Source organism: Scyliorhinus canicula, chromosome 18 (genome assembly GCF_902713615.1).
Source record: "Scyliorhinus canicula chromosome 18, sScyCan1.1, whole genome shotgun sequence".
In the NCBI taxonomy this organism is placed as follows: Eukaryota; Metazoa; Chordata; class Chondrichthyes; order Carcharhiniformes; family Scyliorhinidae; genus Scyliorhinus; species Scyliorhinus canicula.
In genome coordinates, this window is record NC_052163.1 from 40787172 (window position 1) to 40802982 (window position 15811).

General features: G+C 49.4%; 1 protein-coding gene across 2 annotated transcripts in view; it reads left to right on the forward strand.

Annotated features, from left to right (window-relative positions):
* Positions 1-14863: 14863 nt before the first annotated feature.
* The window catches only part of grin2cb (glutamate receptor, ionotropic, N-methyl D-aspartate 2Cb), a 142933-nt gene continuing 141985 nt past the window's right edge, over positions 14864-15811 (forward strand). For both annotated transcript variants that reach the window (XM_038777750.1, XM_038777751.1), the window contains exon 1: positions 14864-15150. The gene's annotated coding sequence lies outside the window, so the exon portion shown is untranslated. The remainder of the gene's footprint in view (positions 15151-15811) is intronic.

A 15811-nucleotide genomic window follows, 5' to 3' on the forward strand; every position in this document is an offset into this window, starting at 1 on the left:
AGTAGTGCGGGGGGAGCTGATCTCAATTGGGGCCCACAGAGCCAAGGCAGACAGGGCAGAGATGGATAGATTGGTCAGGGAAATGGGTCGGATAGATGAAGAGCACGCGGAGTCCCCGGGGGAGGTTTTACTCAGGGAGAGGCAGAGACTACAGGTGGAACTGGGGTCACTATCCACGAGCAGGGCCGTGGAACAGCTTAGGAAGGCGAGGGGCGTGGTGTACGAGCATGGGGAAAAGGCTAGCAGACTGTTAGCGCAGCAACTTGGGAGGAGGGAGGCGGCCAGGGAAATAAGTAGAGTGATGGATGGGGAGGGGCGCAAAGTGGAGGACCCGGCAGGATTGAATAAGGTATTCCGGGACTTCTATCGCAAGCTGTATACTTCGGAGCCACAGGAAGAACCGGAGGTGATGAAAAGGTTTCTGGATGGGTTAACATTCCCAACAGTAGGTGGGGGGGGGCGAGTGGATGAGCTGGGGGCCCCGATTAGAGTGGAGGAGGTATTGAGGGGCCTAAAGGCCATGCAGTTGGGGAAAGCCCCGGGGCCGGATGGATACCCAGTAGAGTTCTATAGGAAGTTTTCTGAGCTGGTGGGCCCGGTCTTGGCGAGGGTTCAATGAGGCAAGGGACAGAGGGACCCTGCCGCCGCCAATGTCGCAAGCCACTATATCACTGATATTGAAGTGGGGTAAAGACCCGGAGGCGTGCGGGTCCTACAGGCCAATCTCCCTGATTAATGTTGACGCCAAGCTCCTGGCAAAGGTACTGGCGGGTAAAATGGAGGACTGCGTACCGGAGGTGATTGGGGAGGACCAAACTGGGTTTGTGAAAGGTAGGCAGCTGGCAGCCAACCTGAGAAGATTACTTAATGTGATAATGATGCCCCCGGCGGGCAGGGAGGTGGAGGTAGTGGTGGTGATGGACGGGTGGAGTGGGACTATCTATGGGAGGTGCTCGGACGGTTTGGGTTCGGGGAGCGACTGGTGGATTGGATCAAATTATTATATCAGGCCCCGAAGGCCAGCGTCAGGACTAACAGAGAAGTGTTGGAGTACTTTAGGCTGTACTGAGGGACCAGGCAGGGCTGCCCGCTCTCCCCGCTGCTGTTTGCGCTGGCCATAGAGCCGCTGGCGATTGCGCTGAGAGCCGCAGAGGGATGGAAGGGGATGGTGAAGGGCCGGGTAGAACATAGAGTCTCTCTTTACGCAGGCGACCTGCTCCTGTACGTGTCGGACCCAGTGGCCGGGATGGGAAGTATACTGGGAATGTTGAGGAAGTTCGGCCAGTTTTCAGGATACAAATTAAATACGGTCAAGAGTGAAATGTTTGTCGTACAGGCAAGGGGCCAGGAGAACAGGTTGAGAGGGCTACCGTTTAGGCTGGTTGAGGAAAATTTCCGGTATTTAGGAATCCAGGTGGCACGAGACTGGGGCAGGCTGCATAAGTTAAATTTGGCCAGGGTGGTGGAGCAAATGAAGGGAGAGTTTCGGAGATGGGATGCACTCCCGCTGTCGCTGGCAGGGAGGGTGCAGACTGTAAAGATGACAATCCTCCCTAGATTTCTGTTTGTTTTTCAGTGCCTCCCAATCTTTGTCCCACAGTCCTTCTTCAAAAGAGTTAACAGGATGAAGAAGGCGATGTTGGAGAGGAACCACAGCGAGGGAGGGCTGGCTTTGCCGAGTCTGATTAATTATTACTGGGCGGCCAACATTGCTATGATAAGGAAGTGGATGGTGGGTACGGGGTCTATCTTGGAGCGGGTGGAGGAGGCTTCGTGCAGGGGCTCCAGCTTGGCAGCCCTGGTCACGGCTCCTCTACCGCTGCCGACGGCCAGGTACTCCACCAGCCCGGTAGTGGTGGCGACCCTGCGGATATGGGGCCAGTGGAGGAGGCATGTAGGGGAGATGGGGGCGTCGGTTTGGGCGCCAATCTGCGACAACCATCGGTTTGCCCCCAGGAGTATGGATGGGGGGTTTCGAGCATGGCGGCGGGCGGGGGTGGGAAGGGTGGGCGATATGTTTCTGGAAGGTAGCTTTGCGAGTTTGAGGAGCTTGGAGGAGAAATTTGGGCTGGTAAGGGGAAATGATTTTAGGTACCTACAGTTGCGGGACTTTGTTCGTAGACAGGTCCCATCTTTCCCACGCCTCCCGCCAATGGGGATCCAAGACAGAATAGTCTCTAGGGGGGAAGAAGGGGAGGGTAGAGTCTCTGATATTTATAAGGTGCTCATGAGGGAGGAAGGGTCCCAGATAGAGGAACTGAAACTTAAATGGGAGGAGGAGCTAGGCGGGGAAATGGAGGACGGGCTGTGGGCAGAGGCCCTGAGTAGGGTAAATTCGACCGCGACATGTGCCAGGCTCGGGCTGATTCAATTAAGGTCGTTCACCGGGCCCACATGACGGTGGCTCGGATGAGGAAATTCTTTGGGATAGAGGACAAATGCGCTAGGTGCGCGGGAGGACCAGCGAACCACGTTCACATGTTTTGGGCATACCCTAAGCTTAGGGGGTACTGGGAGGGATTTGCGGGCATCATGTCCCGGGTGCTAAAAACAAGGGTGGCGATGGGTCCAGGGGTAGCAATATTTGGGGTTTCGGAAGACCCGGGAGTCCAGGGGGAGAAAGAGGCTGATGTTTTGGCCTTTGCTTCCCTGATAGCCCGGCGACGAATACTATTGGCATGGAGGGACTCAAAGCCCCCGAAGACTGAGTTGTGGCTTGCAGACATGTCGAGTTTCCTGGGTATGGAAAAAATTAAGTTCGCCTTGAGGCGATCTGTATAGGGGTTCGCCCGGAGGTGGCAACCATTCATTGACTTCTTTGCGGGAGAGTGAGCGTCAGCAGGGGGGCTTGGGGGGGGGGGGGGGGGGGGGGGGGTAGAGTAGAGTAGGAGGGATAAAATGGCGGGTATGCCTTTTTTGCTTTCTTTCTGTTGATGTCTGTAACTGTTTACAAAGCCAAAAACTACCTCAATAAAATTGTTTATTAAAAAAAAAATGAAGGCATGTGGTATTCTTACCTTTATTGGCCGAAGCATAGAGTTTAAGAGCAGGGAAGTTATGCTGGAACTGTATAGAATGTTTGTTAGAGTTTGCTACAGTGTTGTGTGTAGTTCCGGAATCTGCATTGAATGAATGACATGATGGCACTGGAAAGGGTGCAGAGGGGATTTACCCGGATGTTACCTGGGCTGGAGAGTTTTAGCTGTGAAGAGAGATTGGGGTTGTTTTCCTTAGAGCAGATGAGACTGAGGAGGGACATGACTGAGATGTATAGAATTATGAAGGGCATAGATAGAGTAGACAGGAAGAAACTTTTACTCTTGGTGGAGGAATCAATTGACCAAAGGGCATAGATTTAAGGTAAGCAGTCGGAGGTTTAGAGGGGATGCGAGGAAAAGCATTTCACCCAGAGAGTGGTGGGAGCCTGGAACTCTCAGCCTGAAAGGGTGGTGGAGGCAGAGACCCTCAAAACATGTAAGAAGTATTTAGATGCACACTTGCGTTGCCAGGGCCTACAAGGCTATGGGACAATTGCTGGAAAATGGGATTAGAATAGCGAGGTCGAAGGGCCTTTTCTGTGCTGTAGGCCTCGAAAGTAACTCCTGTATTCAAAATGGGACAGAGGCAGGAAACAGGAAATTATAGCTTGACATCTATTGTGGAGAAGACGTTAAAATTGATCATTGAGGAGGTTATAGCTGGTTACCTAGGCATGGGTTTATGAAAGGGAAATCATGGCGGGTGTCGACCTTCCCGCACCTGCCGCACTGGGGGCCACAGGATAAGGTGGTGTCGAGAACAGGAGTAGGAGAGTGGAAGGTTTCAGCGATCTACAGGGAACTGATGGAATGCGAGGGAGCCCCGAAAGGGGAGGTGAAGAGAAAGTGGGAAGAAGAGCTGGGTGGGGGGTGGGAGGCCGGATTGTGGGAGGAGGCCCCGAGACGGGTTGATGCTTCCTTGTCATGTGCAAGGCTCAGCCTGAAACAATTTAAGGTGGCCCACAGGGCACACATGACGGTGGCCCGGATGAGCAGGTTCTTCGAGGGGATGGGGAATAGGTGTTGGCGCTGAGCAGGGGGGGCCTGAGAACCATGTCCATATAGTTTGGGCATGTCCGAGGCTAAGGGGTTTTTGGCCCTGAGAGTGGTGGGTTTCCTGACGTCATGTCAGAAGTTTTAAGGTTGAGAGTGGTGCCTAATCCAGAGGTGCCAATCTTTGGTGGTTGGAAGACCCGGGAGCCCAGGGGGTGAGATAGGTCGACGTCTGGCCTTTGCCTCCCTGGTGGCCCCAAGACGGGTCTTACTAGGTTGGCAGGACTCGGAACCCCCGAGTCGAGGGTGTGGGTTAGTGACATGGTGGGGTTTCTCAGACTCGAGAAAATTAAATTTGCCTTGAGTGGATCAGTGCAGAGGTTTTCCTGGAGGTGACAAGAAAAATTAAGCTTTCAGCACGGGGGAGGGGGAATGGCGGCGAGGGGGTGTGGGGGGCGGAAGAGAAAGGAAGCATCAGGGGGCAAGAAAGGGCAGGAGAACAAGTTGAAAGGGGGCTGGGGAAGGTGGTCCTGGTTGTGTAATCAATGTTGGCTGGGATTTGTACCTGCGGCGGGGTGTTGGTTATATTGTTTTGTTCTTGTTGAAACCGATGTTTAAAAATTGTTAAAATGATAAATGCCTCAATAAAATACTTTATCAAAAGAAAATGAAAGGGAAATCATGTTTAACCAATTTACTAGAATTCTTTGAAGGAGTACCATGTACTGTGGATAAAGGGGAGCCTCCAGGCATACGGTACTTGGATTTCCAGATCGCATTTGATCAGGTACCACATCAAAGGTTATTGCAAAAAATAAAAGCTGATGGTGTAAGGGTAATATATTGGCCCGAATAGAAGATTGGCTGGCTGCCTGAAAACGAGTATGCATAAATGGATCTTTGTTTGATTGGCAGCATGTGATCAGTGGAGTCCCATAGGGATCTGCGCTTGGGCCTCAACCTTATATAATTTACATCAATGACTTGGATAACGGAGCGAAGGCATGTTAACTACATTTTCAGACAGCACAAAGATAGATAGGAATGTATGTTGTGAAGAAGACAAAGGGAGTTGTAGATGGATATAGATAGGCTGAGAGAGTGGGTAAAAATCTGGCAGATGGGAGTATAATGTGGGAAAGTGTGAAGTTGTTGACTTTGGCAGGAAGAATAAAAAAGAAGAGTATTACTTGGGACAACTGCTGAAAGATGATGTGCAGAGGGATTTAACTTTTCTCGTGCATGATGCAGGTGCAGCATGCAATCAAGAAAGCTGCTGAAATTCTATCCTTTATTACAAGGGAAATTAAAAATAGAAGTAAGGATGTTATACTTCAGTTACACAGCACATTGGTGAGACCACATCTTGAATACTGTGTACAGTTTTGGTCTCATTTAAGGAAGGGTATAAATGCATTCGAGGCAGTTTAGGGAAGATTTGCTAGATTGATATTTTCTAGATTGATACCTAGAATCAATGGGTTGTCTTATGATGATCAGTTGGAAAGGTTGGGTATGTTTCCACTAGAGTTTACAAGAGCAAGGGACGGCTTGATTGAGCTATATAAGGTCCTGAATGGTACTGACAAGGTGGATGTTGAAAGGGTGCGTTACGACCAGCCCTGGTGATCTGGGTGAGACCCCTTTATTTGTTACTGTCCGTCTGAGATACCCCCAAGCTGTTACAAACCCGGGTGAGGAAGGATGACTGGCTCCATGTCTTTATTCAACCCACCCTCTGCTGGTAGCAACCAGGTTTTATCTAACAAGGTTCCCTTTCCCTTGGATACCTTTTTCAGACTCAATAGTTATGTTTAATAAAGTGTCAACTTAACCAGACTTTATAGAGTTAAGATAGAGCAAGTTTATTAGCAACTAAAAAGATAAGGATAAATGGTAAACCACATGCAGCTACATTCATATGAATTAGAAGTAAGAATTGAGCCAATAGTAAGTAAATATGAATGAAAAGTTATAAGGGATAGTCTTTGAGTTCTGAGGAGTAGATGATGAGTGCTGTGGCCCTGACAGATTGATTCCAGTATAGTGGACTCCTGCAGGCGAGTAGTTGATTCTTCGGTTCAGGTGTTCTATGGTTTGGTACAGATATTTCAGTTCTTTTTTCCAGCTGTGATCCTTCTTTCATTGGCTAGTTGACTTCCACAGTCAGAGAGAGAGTTTTTAGATATTCCTGCAAACGGTGATTATTTCCTTTATCCAGGGTCATTGCTTCTGCTATTATGTCACGCCTTCAGTGTTGTTAACTCCATTCTTTGTATATTCCAAGAGGAAACAGAATGCACAAATTGTTCCAGGCAATTACACCCAGAATCTTCAAATTGGGATAGCCATGTTGTTCCTTTATCTTTATGAGTGTTAATCAGTCTTTGGATTCTTTATTAAGTACTTTTGTCCTGAAACACCGAGGGGCTCCATTGTCCCTTAGAGAATCAACCTGCAGTCACTTCTCTCAGTGGCTAACTGTATGTTCTCATCCATCTGCGGGGTCTGTGTCAGTTTTAGAATATAAAACTCGGGGCGGCATGATGGCACAGTAGTTAGCACTGCTGCCTCACGGCACCAAGGACCCTGGTTTGATCCCAGCCCTGGGTCACTGTCCATGTGGAGTTTGCACATTTTCCCCGTGTCCGCGTGGGTCTCACCCCCACAAAACTCCAAAAAAGATGTGCAGGGTTGGTAGATTGTCCAAGCTAAATTGTCCTTCAATTGGAAAAAAGAATTGGGTACTCTAAATTTTAAAAAATAATATAAAACTCTGGACCTTTTTTTGTTTTTTCAAATAAATTTAGAGTACCCAAGTCATTTTAACCTCCCCTGTACATCTTTGGGTTTTGGGGGTGAGACCCAGGCAAACACACGGAGAATGTCCACACGGACAGTAACCTAGAGCCAGGATTGAACCTGGGACCTCGCCGGCGTGAGACAACAGTGTTATCCACTGCTCCACCGTGCTGCCTAACTCTGGTCTTCTTAAAGTCCAATATTTCCATGTATAATTCCATGTTCTTTTTTCTCCAACATCTTACCTCTTGTGAGTGAGTTCAAAATTGTTTTAAAATTAGGGGTCGCTCTATAGGACAGAGATGAGGAGAACATTTTGCTCTCAGAGGGTTGTATGACTTTGGAACTCACTGCCTAAAAAGGCAGTGGAAGTGGGTTCACTGAATGTTAAGATAGGTAGATAGATTCTTGTTGGGCAAGCGAATCAAATGTTATCAAGAGTAGATGTGAATGTGAAACTCAACACAAACTTTTAGTCATGATCTTATTGAAAAGCAGCACATGCTCGAGGGACCGAATGGTCTACGACTCCTATTTTGTATGTTTTGCTTCAGTTATAATGCCCCACATGGGTCATTCACCCTGTCACTTTTGTTTAATTTATTGATATTTTTGTTCCACTTTGGAAGAGTATAAATAGGGGAAAGCTGGGACACTGTTGTTGTGTGGCTGAAGAACTGTGAGCCTGAACAAGCCACTATTGCTCCAAGTAAAGAGAGGGGAGAGAGAAGAAGGTGCTTGTGGAGTTCCAGGACCTGCTTCACAGCACTCTGACTTGCACTGCTGGTGACCTTTTTAAACTCATTGAGTTGAGAAACTTTTTCAGCACAATTAATTACAATTGTTTTTCTTTTCTTTTCATCTCCATTGAAGGTTTCCAAGCATACATTGGTTCCATCAAAATGCCTCTGGAGCATGCCAACAGGAGACGGAGGGAGAGAGAGAGACAACAGACTCATTCCTGGAGACAAACTGCTACCATACTCTCTCTGGTAGTGACCAGAAGGAAGGAATATTATCTGCTCTGAGGGAGGAAGAAGGAAGGGAAAACAACAACACAAAGGTATTAAGTGACACCCAACAGTTGACATCTGTGTGTATGGACTGTTGCTGGAGCAGGGGGAGAAGAGAGATTGCTGACTTCAAAAAGCTGACGGTGTGGATGTGTTCTTTTCAGTTAGCCAAAAAAATTAAATCAACAAATTGGCGGATAAATTAAAAGGAAGCCTCATAAAGAGATGCTGCATCAAGTCAAACAGAATCTCCAAGGAAACTTAAAACATCAAAACCAAATGTGATTTAAGGGGGTTAGAACACCCCAGCCCCTTCAGTGCCCACTGGGCATGTAAAGCCTCAGTTAAAGCCAGCAGACACCATATGCTTCCTTTCCAGGAACACCCAGCAGCAAACATAATCATGGAAGAGGGATAGACCCTTGGGAGGGATGACCCCTGTCATAATATACACACACAGACAGGCAGTGCTGGACACACAGGATGACCAGTGAACACACAGAACACAGCAGCCAATCACCAGACAGGACACGACCACTATAAAGCCAGAGGGCACTAGTTTTCCCGCTCTCTCGGGATCCAGCCTCTGAGACAGTCAGAGCCCATGAGCAGCAACTAGAACACACACCATGTGGTAGTAAGATAGTCTGGTCAGGTTAGCCTCAGGTCTCCAGTCAAGTCAGCATAGTGTCAACCCATAGTTAAAGCATGTATGATAGTTAAGAGTTCAATAAAATCGATGCAGGAGGGGGAGGAGGCCTCGGTGGAAGAGCTGAAAGGTAAGTGGGAGGAGGAGCTGGGAGAGGAGATCGACGAGAGGACGTGGGCGGGTGCCCTGGGGAGGGTGAATTCCTTCTCCTCTTGCGCAAGGCTCAGCTTAATTCAATTTAAGCTGCTGCATAGGGCGCACATGACTGGGGCAAGGCTGAGCCGGTTCTTTGAGAAAGAGGACAGGTGTGTCAGGAGTTCGGGGAGCCCAGCAAACCATACCCACATGTTCTGGGCATGCCCTGCGCTGGAGGGTTTTTGGATGGGCGTCGCGGAGACGCTGTCAAGGGTGGTTGGTTCCAGGGTTGAGCTGGGCTGGGGGCTCGCAATATTTGGGGTTGCAGTGGAGCCGGGAGTGCAGGAGGCGAAAGAGGCCGGTATTCTGGCCTTTGCGTCCCTGATAGCCCGGCGCAGGATTCTTCTACAGCGGAAGGATGCGAGGCCCCCCAGTGTAGAATCCTGGGTCAACGATATGGCTGGGTTTATCAAACTGGAGAGGGTCAAATTTGCCTTAAGGGTGTCGGTGCAAGGGTTCTTCCGGCGGTGGCAACCGTTTCTAGACTTCCTGGCAGAGTGCTAGGTGATGGTCAGCAACAGCAGCAACCCGGAGGGGGGGGGGGGGGGGGGGGGGGGGTTCGTTTGTTTTTTCCTTTATTGGGCGTGTATATTTGCTTTCATGTTAATTATTTCTGTTATTTTTGAAAACTTGAATAAAACATTTTTTTTTTTTTAAAGTTCAATAAAATCGAGTTGCATTTCTTCAAGTGTTGGAAGCCTGTCTCTCTCATTACTGCAGTAAACGCAGTCCTCGCAGACCCAGCTTACCCAAGACATCAACCCCCTCAACCGGCCACAGTCTGGACTGATTAATGGTTAGCTTGGCCAAGCACAGGCCCACAACGAGCTCCTGCCCCTCTGCACTGGATGCCCGAAGATCAGGAACATGGGGCCAAAGTGATGAAACCTAAGACAACTTGCAGGTGCAGAGTCCATGGAGTCCACGAGGCCATAAAAGACACATGCATCTTGGAAGTCCGTGAATTAATGAGACCTACAGTTGGATGTAACTGCTGCGTGCAACACCCTCCATCCCAGGTCCCCAGTGGTAAGGGGGAATACTCCCGTATTGAGAGCATGCAGGATGCTCTCCGCTGCTGGATGGCAACAAGGCAGACCAGGGCAGGTTGGATGGTGGGCAAAGACAACGGGGTGTAAGTTGTACCATAGCCACCCACACAGGACATCCCTCCACGCTATGCTAAAGGGCACGGAGGGCATATCTGCAAGGTGACTCAGATTGTGCCGCACTGGCACCCGAGGGTGTAGGTTCAGAGCTTGGGGCCAGTGTGAGATTCCACGGTGTGGGTTTGTGATTCTTTTAGGTTTGTTTTGGGGGTTCGGAGCTGCTTCTTTTGGTAACCAATACACTAAATCAGTAAATTGGGGGATAAATTCAAAAGCAGTCCCTTTAAAGGGATGCTGCATTAAAGTAAGCAGATTCTCCATGGAAACTTAAAACATCAAAACAAAGTGATCAAAGGGGAAATATTTGCTCTGATTAGAGAATCAAGGAGGAGGGTTGTTATCTCTCTCCCCACGGCTAGTGTTGCACTAAGGAGGACTTTCATATGCTTCCATAGTGTCCTAAAGAATAAGGATAATGGGGGGGGGCGTTGTTGGGTTATGGGTATAGGGCAGATACGTTGACTTGAGTAGGGTGATCATTGCTCGGCACAACATCGAGGGCCGAAGGGCCTGTTCTGTGCTGTACTGTTCTATGTTCTATAGCTAGTTATTCCTGGGACAGGTCGCTAGTCTTATAGCTTTAGGGGCGCCACTCCACATCAAGCGTGACTGACCAGGAATCTCTCCGACTCTTGCCACCTGCCATGGGCACGTTGGGAGGATTTCGCAGGTCGTCACTCAACCTGTCCGGCACGTTATGAATGCAACTTCCTCTGACCATCAAGTCCTGGGCAGATCTTCTTGGCCTAGAGGCACGGACAGTGCACACTGCACCACAAAAATCTCCCGTATGTGAGCGCGTGCTTCTTCCCATTAACCAAATGAACACAATCAACAAACTGTGGGATAAATAAAAAATACAGTTCCTAGATACAGTATCCCTTTAAAGTAAATAGAATCTCAAAGGAAACTTAAAACATCAAAACAAAGTGTGTTTTATACTGCACCCCAGTCCCCATGATGACCAAAGGACACAGAAGGCCTTGATGATGCTGGCAGACATCGTGGGTTGATGCCAGAATCGGGAAACGCGACTGGGCGGATAATCATTTTTTTGACGCTAAAATTGTGGTGGGCGTTGGTTTCACGTCAAATCGCAATGTTCCGGCACCTCAACAGTGGTATCAATACGTTACATTCTGCATGTACAGTAAATGCTGTTGGCATATCATTAGTGGGCCTGACCTGGTATTCTCCGGGGCCTCTGCGATTCTCCCCCTCCACCGGGGCGAATTCTCAACGGCGAGGTTCACTTGTGCTTTTACAAATTGTGAGGCAGGCATCGTGGCTGCTGAGGGACAGAGGTGGGGGGGAGGGAGGGGGGGGGGGGGGGTGTACAGGAACTGTCCAACACCGCCATTGTTTGCTGACAGTCATGCGGCTGGCCGGGGGGCTTCTGTCAGGGCCAAGGGGAGTAGCAGGAAGACACTGGCCAGGAGGTGGGCTGTGGGGTTGGGGTGGATGAGCATGGAACACCATTGCCACGGCCTGCAATGCAGCCATGCAGTTGCATAGGCAGCAAACTGCCCACTGTGATCTTAGGGCCACAGGTCGTATGGGTCTCCACTCTCGGCACCCCCCTAGCTGCCCTCTGGCCCCAGCCGAACCATCAGCGGGCTGGACATGCTCAAGCACAACTAGTGCCACCTTGTTGGCTGGTATGAGCATGTGGGGGACTGAAATGTGTATATGCGACTGCAGCTTGTCAGCCTCCCGAGTGTCAATCACGGACCTGGTGAATCCCGCACCATTTCCCATTGATATCGATTGTGTTCGACGTGTCGCCGGTGCTAGCCCCTCAACAATTGCTGAATCAGCCCAGGTGTGGCGGCAGTTTTGCTGTTGTGGAACTCCGTGAAGCTGCAACCAGGCTGCTGCTCAGTGCTGGTCCACACAAATGTGGACCAGGCCAAGGGTCAGGGCCCAAGGGGGCTATGCCCATGAAAAGTGGAGGGGGGTTTAAAGGGTGGGGGGTGCATGGCAGGTATGTTTGGGGGGTGACATTGCCCATGGGTGGGGCATTTGGGGGACTCACAAACTCACTTGGAGGTCGGGGCTCTGTTTCAAAATGGCAGCCCGATCTCGGAGTTCAGCTCCCCAATGATGAAAAAAATTCTAAGTGTGGGCTAAACCAGTGAGAAACTCCCCAAGGCTAAAAGAAGTGAGTAAATGGCATTTGATATCGGAAGGGAAGTTGTCAGCAGAGCCAACGGGAAACTCCCTGAAAAACCCGCCACAAATTAACTTAGAAAATTTTCCATTAAATTCCACCCCATTATATATTAATGATTTGGCCGAGGGAACTAGGTGTGTTATCTTCAAATCTGGGGATGATACAAAGTTGGGTGGGAGGGTTACCTGCGAGGAAGATGCAGAGATCCTTCACCTGGATTTGGACAGACTGAGTGAGTGGGCATGTGCACGGCAGATGCAGTGTAATGTGGATAAATGTGAGGTTATCCACTTCAGTAGCAAAAATAGGAAGGAGGATTATTATTTGAATGGGTGCAAATTGAGAGAACTGGATACTCAATGAGCCTGTGTTGTCCACATGCATCAGTGGCTGAAGGTAAGCGCACAGGTAAAGCAGGCAGTAAAGAAGGCAAATAGTATGTTGGCTTTCATAGTGAGAAGATTTGAGTATAGGAATAGGGATGTTTTACTGTAATTATATAGACCATTGGTGAGGCCACACCTAGAGTATTGTGTGCAGTTCTGGTGTCCTTACCTGAGGAAGGATATTCTTGCTATGGAGGGAGTGCAGCGAAGGTTTACGAGACTGATTCCGGAGATTGGGGGACTGTAATATGGGTGAGACTAAGTCAGTTAAGATTATAGGGGCAGCAGGGTAGCATGGTGGTTAGCATAAATGCTTCACAGCTCCAGGGTCCCAGGTTCGATTCCCGGCTGGGTCACTGTCTGTGTGGAGTCTGCACGTCCTCCCCCTGTGTGCGTGGGTTTCCTCCGGGTGCTCTGGTTTCCTCCCACAGTCCAAAGATGTGCGGGTTAGGTGGATTGGCCATGCTAAATTGCCCGTAGTGTCCTAATAAAAGTAAGGTTAGGGGGGGGTTGGGTTACGGGTATAGGGTGGATACGTGGGTTTGAGTAGGGTGATCATGGCTCGGCACAACATTGAGGGCCGAAGGGCCTGTTCTGTGCTGTACTGTTCTATTCTTCTATCTATATTCATTGGAGTTTAGAAGGGTGAGAGTGAATCTCATAGAAACTTAAAAATTCAAACAGGGTTAGACAGGGTAGATTTAGAAAGAATGTTCCTGATGGTGTGGGGAGTCCAGAACTAGGGGTCATAGTTGAGAATAAGGGCTAAACCTTTTAGGACTGAGTTGAGGAGAAATTTCTTCACCCAGAGAGTGGTGAATCTGTGGAATTCACTACTACAGAAAGTAGTAAAATATTGAGTGATTTCAAGAAGGAATTAGATATAGCTCTTGGGGCTAAAGGGATCAAGGGATATGGGGGGAAAGGCGGGATCAGGGTAATGAACTTGATGATCATAATGAATGGTGGAGCCGGCTTGAAGGGCTGAATGGCCTCCTCCTGCTTCTATTTTCTATGTATGTTTCTATGTATAACGTAATGAAGAAAATAATGGTACTGAAGAAAGGTGAGAAGGAAAGCCAAAGGATTGTGGGCCAGTTAGTCAAATATCTAGCATTGGGAAAGTACTAGAAAGCATACAACGTTTTAACTCCTTGAAATCTTTCAGCTGATGAGAGTCATCATGGATTTGCAAAGAAATGAAAAAATGAAAAATGAAAATCGCTTATTGTCACGAGTAGGCTTCAATGAAGTTACTGTGAAAAGCCCCTAGTCGCCACATTCTGGTGCCTGTTCGGGGAGGCTGGTACGGGAATCGAATCGTGCTGCTGGCCTGCTTGGTCTGCTTTAAAAGACAGCGATTTAGCCCAGTGAGCTAAACCAGCTAAACCAGAATAAGTTGTGCCTGATAAACCTGATTGAAATTTTTGAAGCAGACAGGGTAATGTTGATGGATATTATTTCTGTGTCGTTCCAAAAGGCAATGTTGGCAAATGTGAGGTCCTCCACTTCGGATATAAAAAAGGATAAAACAGAATATCTTGCAGAGGGTAATTTGAAAGGCAATTCAAAGACATCTGGGGTTCCAGCTGGATATGGATAATTAATATATTAGGAACGGACGCAGAAAATAATTCAAAAGACTAATGGAATGCTTATCTTTTGAGGATTTCTGAGTATCACACCTTAGAAAGGATATTTTGACCTTGGAGGGAGAGCAGCCTAGATTTACCAGTGTGGAATGGGGACTTCAAAGGATAAATTACGGGGAGGGATTGCACAAATTAGGGTCACATTCTCTGGAATTTAGGTCCAAGTTTTCAAGATGTTAGTGGGAACAGATACAGAGGATAGCTAGTCGCTATTTTCCTTGGTCTGGGAATCTAGGGCTGGGGGCAGAGTCTGAAAATCAGGTCCAGAACTTTCAGGGACGAAACTAGAAAGCACCCACCGGGTGATTCAATTTTGGAACCCACTTTTCCAAATGCCAATTGGTGCTATTTCAATTGTAAATCTGGGGTCGTTAGGTTTCTGTGACCCAAAGTATTAAGAGATATGAGCAAAGGTGGGTTCAGTGAAGTTAGGATGGAGATTAGCCACAATCCCATTGGACCGTGCAGCAGGATCGAAGGGCAAGATGGCCTAATCCTTGTGGGTTTAGGTAGGGAGTGGGTACAGGGGATTAAAGTAGAGGCTGATTATCGAAATCATAAAAGGTTATAGAGATTTAATTGCAGGGGTACAGAGGGTGAGTGCTGGGTGTGGGGAGAGGGTGGACACAGGGGATATAGAGAAGGTAGGTGGAGAGAGTCGAGAAGGTGAGTAAATGCGAGAGGGGTTTCGAGCAGGGAGTGTAGAGGTGTGTGTGTGGGGGGGGGGGGGGGGGGGTGCATGGTCGGATAATGCGAGGAGACAGACTGAGAGAGGAAAGCAATCACTGGGAGGAGAGTGAAGTGATTGACCTAATTCTGCTTTTCAGTCCTCCGTGGAAGGGTTAATTGTTGAAGTTGAAGGGCTCCTTGCTCGGGATTGTTGTTTGTGAAAGATGAGAGAGCAGAGCGGTGAAGTGAGCTGTCCAGAGTGCTGAACCTCTCACAGTCTCTCTCGCACTTTGGAATGTTTGGTGTCCCCTGAAGCGCATCTTTATGTTGGCGCTGCCTCCTCGGCAGCTTTGCTATCAATCTGCTGGGAGGGGGAGTTTGGAAGAGGACAATACTTGGGAGCCCGTTCCTGTGAGTGTGCCGCCACTTTCCGGATTGTGACTGTGGAGACTTGGCGTTCCGGGGGAAAATAAAACTGGGGAGGTAGGGGTGCGGGGTGAGAGGAGTTCGGGACTCGGTGCTGGGGAACCGGGACTGGACACTTGAAACTAAGACGTGGGGGCTGGGGAATTGGGGAGTGGGGGGGGGGGGGGGGGGGTGGAAGCTGGGGGTTGGGGAGTAGGCAGTGGGAGTGGAGGCTGGGGGTTGGAGAGTGGGGAGTAGGGGTTGGAGAGTGGGCAGTGGGGGCTGAGGGTTGGAGAGTGGGGGTGGGAGCTGTGAGTTGGAGAGTGGGCAGTGGGGTGGAAGCTGGGGGTTGGGGAGTGGGGGTGGGGGTTGGAGAGTGGGCAGTGGGGGCTGGGGGTTGGGGAGTGGGGGTGGGGGTTGGAGAGTGGGCAGTGGGGGCTGGGGGTTGGAGAGTGGGCAGTGGGGGTGGAGGCTGGGGGTTGGAGAGTGGGGAGTAGGGGTTGGAGACTGGGCAGTGGGGGTGGGGGTTGGAGAGTGGGCAGTGGGGGCTGGAGAGTGGGGGTGGAGGCTGGGGGTTGGAGAGCGGGCAGTGGGGGTGGAGGCTAGGGGTTGGAGAGTGGGGAGTAGGGGTTGGAGAGTGGGCAGTGGGGGCTGGGGGTTGGAGAGT